The sequence below is a fragment of the Carcharodon carcharias genome, chromosome 26, assembly GCF_017639515.1.
Source record: "Carcharodon carcharias isolate sCarCar2 chromosome 26, sCarCar2.pri, whole genome shotgun sequence".
Lineage (NCBI taxonomy): Eukaryota > Metazoa > Chordata > Chondrichthyes > Lamniformes > Lamnidae > Carcharodon > Carcharodon carcharias.
This window is the reverse complement of record NC_054492.1, coordinates 12,245,157-12,253,455: the sequence shown is the minus strand read 5'-3', so window position 1 is coordinate 12,253,455 and position 8,299 is coordinate 12,245,157.

The following is an 8,299-nucleotide window of genomic DNA, read 5'->3' as shown; positions in this document are numbered from 1 at the left end:
GTACCAGTAAAACTTGTCTGAACTGGTCTTGCATACCTTAAAATGGAACTCCAGTACTACTGGTGCCAGTATCACTGATTTTTACTCAGATTTGAAAATTTTGAACTTTTTTTCTTTCACAGAAGCGTCTGGGCATGCAGTGTGCTCTCACTCATTCCGTGCCAGGTATCTTCCACACATGTCACTTTTGCGCAAGCAAATTGAAGGGCTGACATCTATTTCAGGATTCTTCAGCGATCGGTTTCCCCTATATCTCCTCCCCTCCCCCAACTTTACTTGATTCAGAGATGTATCCAAACAGAGGTCAAATTACTTCATTTCGCATTGATAGTGTGGTTAAGTAACTAATCCAGACATTACCTGCTTTCAATCTCAGTAACATGTTGATGTCTGCACCAAATTCTTGCTGATGGATCGGTGGCTTCACATCTGCCAGTAGAATAAAGTGAGAGGTGTGCTACTTGATCTCCTCACAGAGAGTTGTGTGTTAATTGTATATTAGTGGGTGTTTAATTGCATTCAGGCGTTGGGGATTCACTTGTGCTTCTGTGTATAGGAGCAGACTGAAACTGTGGTTGTTGGGTTTGGAGGTGCATGTTTGTAATGTATATTTCTGTAAATTAAAGCTTATAAAGTCTGTAAACATTTGGCTCCAGTTCTATCCTTTATCACGTGGCCATCTAAATTGTAATATTGTGAACCAGTTGGTTGAATTGATATAGTATTTAATATTTATTCATACTTCAATCTTAGATTTCACAACCGTGTACACAATGATATATGTGTGGGGGGAGGTGGGGTAAACTGCTGCATATATTTTTACCACAGTGCTGCTGAATGAAATGTGACTTTTTAAAGGAGTTGTAAGGGAGTGCCTCACATTGCGTCTGTTATATGGTGCTGGGACTCTAAGACATACAGTCTGGAAACATCCCAGGTTCAGGGTCTGGCCTGTGTTAAATGAACTGCTCTGAACCAGGCCAGCAGTAAGGGGAAGATGTCATTGAAACCGACCAGTACATCTTCACCGAAGATTGAAAGGGGGAGGAAAGATATGGCAACCACAGGCACTCCTCCCTCTAGTAACTGTGTTATGTACTGGATGCAGGGAGAAGTGGGATTGGCTATGATAGGACTTACTGGTGAATTGGCCTCCAATGTCCATTGTCCAAGATCGCCCCTGAGAAGAATGGGCAGATGGATACAGTTTCAAAGTGCCTGGGGAACCATATCCCTGTATTAGTGTCACCAATTCTGGCTGGAGGTATTTCTGGTTTTGTCACATGACCTCCTGTCCACATCTGCCCCACCCCCACACTTCCATCATTGGTCTTGCAACACAGCCAGTCTCTGCATGCATAGTGAACACATGCCAAATGGGAAATAAACAGACACTTTGAGCTGAATGTTTTTGGCTCACTGGAACAGGGGTGTTGGGAGGGAGGGGGGATTGGGTGGTGGTGTTTCATTAACACACTGGAAACCTGAATGTAAGTGCAGCACATCCATCTTCAATTCTTCAATCCTGTCACTACATCACTATATCATTTCCAGGTTTCCAACTAATTAGTGTGAGCGAATATGGTAACAACCCTCGTGAGCCAATTTCAATTCCATTATTTAATGGGACACTCCAAACATGCAATATGATGGAGTTTGGAGTTGGGAGCACAACAGAAGGAATTAACAGAATGGAACTCAGATATTCAAAGGCAGTGCCTCGATTGAGTGCTGAATTGGTGTGCTGCAGGGAGCTGTACCTGCTAGGAGGTACTTAAGGGAGGGGTGAGGAAGAACCCTGCAGGAGAAACCGGGAAGACATGGCTAGAGTTTGTCCAGGAGTTCAGCAGCTGTAGTGTGTGCCATAGTCATTCATTCAGGGTCACAAGCAATTTAATGACACAAGCAGGGCAGGAAAGGTGAGTACAGTGACACAGTCACCTTCATCCTGATATGTGTATCACTCCAAATCCCTCACTCTGCTTTTCAAGCCTACTCCAGCTCCTCACTCTTCACACCAACTCACCTACCCTCATCCGTCTATCTTATGCACTTACTCACATTCCCATCTGTCCCCCCATCACTGAGAGTCACTTTCATCTTTATGCAATATCATGCCCCTCCCTCGTAGTCAACCTCAACAAATGATCTCCATCCATTGGCTGAGCACATGCCATTACTCTCACTCATAAGTCTTTTCTTTCCATCCTTGTAGGAGAAGAATGCAGAGAATCTGAAGGAAAGGCAGAGAAACACAGAGGCCCTCCATCCATCACTCAACTCACCGCTGCAGAAGAGGGGACACTGGGCATCAGCAGAACTGCGTAGTTGGCTGTCAGTGATGGGGAGATGAGAGTCTCCAAGCTACCTGGTGACAGAATTAAATATCAGCCACGCAACACTCACTCATGTTAAACTGATTGTCAGCAGTGAGTGAAATATGATCATGTGGATAATGGTCACTTAATACAGTTCTGCCTTGACAATTTTAATTCACATCTTCAATCCTCCACTGGGCCATGAGGAGAAGGTCCAGGAGGACAATGATCACTCATCAGAGGAGCTCACTCACTCAGGATGCACCATCACATTTATTTTTTCTTTCCACCTGTTTCCTACATTGCCCATTTTTACCTGCTGACTGGCATGTGGCCTTTCCTCTTGTGAAGGTGGTAAGACAAGAATTGATGCCAAGCAATAGGGGGCTGTGAAAGGGGTGCTTGGTTGTTTGCAGGAGGTGCTTTGTGTTAGGGAATCGGGGTGGAGGGAAAAATGACATTTCCTGTGCTTGTCAGATGGGCACACAGTGAAATCTTAGTGAACCTCACAGCAATGAGGGCATTCCAGGCAGTATTGGGCATCACTGCTGCATTGGCTGCATCATGTTCCATCTCCTCCTCTGCAGAGGTTCTGTGCTCTCTGCCTTGTTCCTCCTGCAGATCCAAGTGGCTGCGCAATGTTGTGCAGAGGGCAAACACACCATGGCCACTCTGACTGATTCATATCGAAGGACACCCCCAGATCTCTCCAAGCACCTGAAGAGCATCTTCAGCAGCCCAATGGCTTGTTCAATGGCACATCTAGTTGTCATTTGGTTTTCATTGTAGTGCTTTGGGCCTCACTGGTTGCATTTTTCACAGGTGTCATTAGCCATGCTTTAAGTGGGTGTATAAGTGGAAGTGTTGGTGTAGTGGTATTGTCACTGGACTGGTTATCCAGTGTAATGCTCTGAGGACCTGGGTTTGAATCTTACAATAGCAGATGGTGAAATTTGAATCCAATAAAAATCTGGAATTAAAGGTTTGATGATGACCATGAAATGATTGCTGTAAAAACCCATCTGTTTCACTAATGCCCTTCAGGGAATGGAATCTGCTGCCCTTACCTGGTCTACAATGTGGTTGACTTTTAAATGCCCTCTAAACAGGGGCAATTAGCGATTGGGAATAAATGCTGGTCTAGTCAGTGACACCCACATCCCATAAACAAATATAAAAACAAATCCTGTCTCCAAGCAGCTAGCTGGTAAGTCTGCCTTGAGATGGAAGGAGATTAGGGAGTGTGGACTGCTGCAAGATGAAATTATTGCGGCAGCTATCCAGGAATCACATGCACACCTTCTGAAACCTTTTTTTTGTGGTTGGGACGATGGTGGTGTAAGTGGTAATGTCACAGGACCAGTAATCCCAGAGGTTTAGGCTAATGCTCTGGGGACACAGGTTCAAATTCTACCATGGTGGAAATAAATTTAATTAATAAAATCTGGAATATCAGGCTAGTCCCTGTAATGGTGATCTATAAACTATCATTGACTGTTGTAAAAGCCCATCTAGAAAATAGAAGCAGGAGTAGGTCATTTGGCCCTTTGAGCCTGCTCTGCCATTCAATATGATTATGATCCTCTATCTCAATGCTGTACTCCCGCTCTCTCCCCATACCCCTTGATTCCTTTAGAGTCCAGAAATCTATCTATTTCCTGCTTAAATATATTCAGTGACTTGGCCTCCACAGTGTTCTGTGGTAGAGAATTCCACAAGTTCACCTCCCTCTGAGTGAAGTCGTTTCTCCTCATCTTCAGTCCTACATGGCCTACCCTGTATCCTGAGACTGTGACCCTTTGTTCTAGCCCCCACCCCCCAACCAGAGGAAAAATCACCCCTTCTTCCAGTCTGCCCTGCCCCGTCAGAATTTTATACATTTTACTTAGATCCCCTCTCATTCTTCTAAATGCCACTGAATACAGGCCTAGTCAACCTAATCTCTCCTCAATCGACAATCCTGCCATCCCAGGAATCAGTCTGGAGAACATTTGCTGCACTCCCTCAATGGCAAACACATCCTTTCTTAGATAAGGAGACCAAAACTGCACACAATACTCCTGGTGTGGTCTCACCAAGGCCCTGTACACCTACAGTAAGACACCCTTGCTCCTGTACTTAAGTCCTCTTGCAATGAAGGCCAACATACCATTTGCTTTCTTAACTGCTTGCTGCACCTGTGTGCTTGCTTTCAATGCTTGGAGTACAAGGATAGCCAGGTCCCTTTGTACATCAACATTTCCCAATCTGTCACCATTTAAATAATACTGTGTTTTTGTTTTACCTACCAAAGTGGATAACTTCACACTTAACCACATAATACTGCATCTGCTGTGTATTTACCCACTCACTCAACTTGTCTAAATTGCCTTGAAGCCTCTTAACATCCTCCTCAGCACTCAAGTTCCCATCTAGTTTCGTGTCATCAGCAAAGTTGAAAATATTACATTTGGTTCCCTCATCCAAATCATTGATATATATAGTGAATAGCTGGGGCCCAAGCACTGATCCCTGCGTTACCCCATGAGTCACTGCCTGCCATTCTGAAAAAGATCCATTTATTCCTTCTCTTTGTTTCCTGCCTACTAACCAATTCTCAATCCATGCCAATATATTACACCCTATCCCATGTGCTTTAATTTTGCACACTAACCTCTTATGTGGGACTTTATCAACAACTTTCTGAAAGTCCAAATATTCCACATCTACTGGTTCTCCCTTATCTATTCTACTAATTACATCCTCAAAAACTTCAGTAGGTTTGTCAAACAAGATTTTCCTTTCATAAATCCATGTTGGTTTTGTCTAATCCTGTTGATATTTTCTAAGTTTCCTATTATCAAATCCTTTATAATAGACTCCAGCATTTTCCCTACTACTGATGTTAGGCTAAACGGTCTGTAATTCCCTGTTTTCACCCTCCCTCCTTTTTTAAATAATAGGGTTACATTTTCCATCCTCCAATCTGCCAGGACTGTTCCCGAATCTACAGGATTTTTGGAGATGACAACCAACACATCCACTATTTCCATGGCCACCACCTTTAGTATCCTGGGATATAGATTATCAGGCCCTGGGGATTTATTGGTTTTCAGTCCCATTAGTTTCTCCATGACTATTGTTTTCCAATACTAATTTCCTTCAATTCCTCCTTCACACTAGACCCTTGGTTCCCTTGTACTTCTGGGAAGTTGTTTTTATTCATTCAAGGGATGTGGGCATTGCTGGCTAGGCCAGCATTTATTGTCCATCCCTAATTGCCCTTGAGAAGGTGTTGGTGGGCTACCTTCTTGAACCACTGCAGTCCATGTGGTGTATGTACACTCATAGTACGGTTAGGGAGGGTGTTCCAGGATTTTGACCCAGTGACAGTGAAGGAACAGTGATATTTTTCCAAGTCAGGATGGTGAGTGTCTTGGAAGGGAACTACCAGGTGGTGGTGTTCCCATGTATCTGCTGCTCTTGTCCTTCTAGATGGTAGTAATTGTGTGTTTGGAAGATGCTGTCTAAGGAGCCTTGGTGTCTTCCTCTGTGAAGACAGAACTAAAGTAGTTGTTTAATTGCTCTGCCATTTCCTTTTTTGTCTATTATAAATTCTCCCATTGCAGATTGTAAGGGACCTTATTTGTCTTCACTAATCTTTTCCTTTTTACATAATTATAGAAGATTTTACTGTCTGCTTTTATGTTCCTTGCAAGTTTACTCATACTCTATTTTTTCCCTCTTAATCAATATCTTGGTCCTCCTTTGCTGAATACTAAACTGCTCCCAATCCTCAGCCTTACTACATTTTCTAACAACTTTATATGACTCCTCTTTGGATCTACTACTACCCTTAATTTATTTTGTTAGCCCTTGTTCGGGCCGCTTTCCCTGTTGTGTTTTTGTGCCAGAAAGGAATGTAAAACTGTTGCAATGCATATATTCATTCCTTAAATATGAGCTATTGCCTATCCACCGTCATGCCCTTTAACGAAGTTTCCCGATCTATCTGAGCCAATTCACATCTCATAATTTCATAGTTTCCTTTGTTTAGATTTAGGACCCTGGTTTCAGATCAGACTACTTTACTTTCCATCCTAATGAAGAATTCTATCATGTTATGGTCACTGCTCCCTAAAGGACCCCACACTCATGAATTTTAATTAATCCCTTCTCATTTCACAATACCAAATCTAGGATAGCCTGTTCCCTAGTCGGTTCCTTGGCTTACTGGTCTAAATAACCATCTTGTACACACTCCAAGAATTCATCTGCCACAATATTATTGCTAATTTGAATTGCCCAGTCTATATGTAGATTAAAGTCACCCATATTTACTGTGTTACACGCATCTCTAATTTCCTGTTTAATGCCATCCCCTACCTTACCACTACTGCTTGGAGGCCTATAGACAACACCAACTAATGTTTTCTGCCCCTTGTTGCTTCTTAGCTCCACCCAGGCTGATTCTACTGATTTCATCCTTGACTAACAAGGTCATCTTTATCTGTTCTAAGCTATATACGGCTTCAGATCCACAGCAATATGATCGACTCTTAACTACTGTCTGAAATGGCCTAGCAGTTCAAGGACAATTAGGGATGAGCAACAAATGCTGGCCTTGTCAGTGACGCCCACATCCAATGAAGGAATGAATAAAACTCTAGCTGCACATGGATGGAGTGGAAGCCCTTGTGGTTGATTAAAATGCCTGCGTGATCCATGGGTGCCTAGATGACACCCTGGACCTATGGAAAGCCAGCAAACCAGACCACTCGCTCATTCTGACTGGCATCATCCATTCACATAATTGCCAACCCAGGCAAACAACCCATCAGCCACATGGTTTATACATTTGTGGGCAGCTGACTGGGAGATCCTGTAAATGTCTCCTAGAGGACCCCAGAAGGGCAGAGTAGCAAAGACATTGAGGACGGTGGTGACTTTGCTAGGCACTGGTATAGCATGGCTACCAGCTGCAGCTAGCCATAGGTCTTGTTCTAGTCTGCCACCATCTGACATTAAACCCTGAGCTCCAGAGACACTGATGTTCTGACATGATGAGGAAGGTTATTTTATTGCCCTTTACTCTTTTATGAGATGTAGATATTGCTGGCAAGGCCAGTGTTTGTTTTCCATTCCTAATTGCCCTTGAAATGAGTGGTTTGCTAAGTCATTTAAGAGTCAACCACAATGGAATCACATGTAGGCCATTTTATGATAGTTGCTATGGTGGAATTTAAACCTATGTCCCCAGAACATTAATCTAAGCCGCTGGATTACTAGTCTAGTGACATTACCACTAGGCCACCATTTCCCTAGTTTTACACAGTGTGCTGTGGGTCGGCCTCCTGTGAGCTGCACCTCTCTGCTGATCACCTCTCTCCTGTGAAGCTGCAGGTCTGTAAGGAGCAGGCAGTGATTGCTCTTGCTGATGCTGTTCCTGATATTGTTGGCATTGCTCCTGTTGGTCATTTTGGTGCCCATCCAATGTCCCAAGCAACATAGCATAAACAACATCCATGCTGATCTGATACTTCAGAGCTGCAAAGTGCAGATCAGATGTACAAACCTCCAAAGTTGTAAAATAACTTCTCAGCAAAAGCACTGTGAACAAAGTCTTTCACTCAAGCCGGCAAGAAAGCAGCTGGGAGGTTTCCATATTTATTGGCACATTTTCATGCCATGTCTTCAGCTCTCTCAATTGCCGCTGTGTTCTCACCTTGTTTTCCCTGGCGTGTTCCAGGAAACCCGTGGACCCACAGTTAAATTGCAAAAGTCATGTTAATATCGCTTTAATTGAGCAATTAACATATTGATATTGACAACCCGGCTCTCCCGAGGGAAGTGCTAACATACCGCCCGCTGTGCTACAATTGGATGTGGAAATTGGCGGACGGGCTGCTAATTTCTATGGTTTTAACCTCCCACCCGCTCTCAAACCTACGTTAAAAGTCAGCCCCCCATTATCCTATTAGATGATGTATGATTCTCAGTCA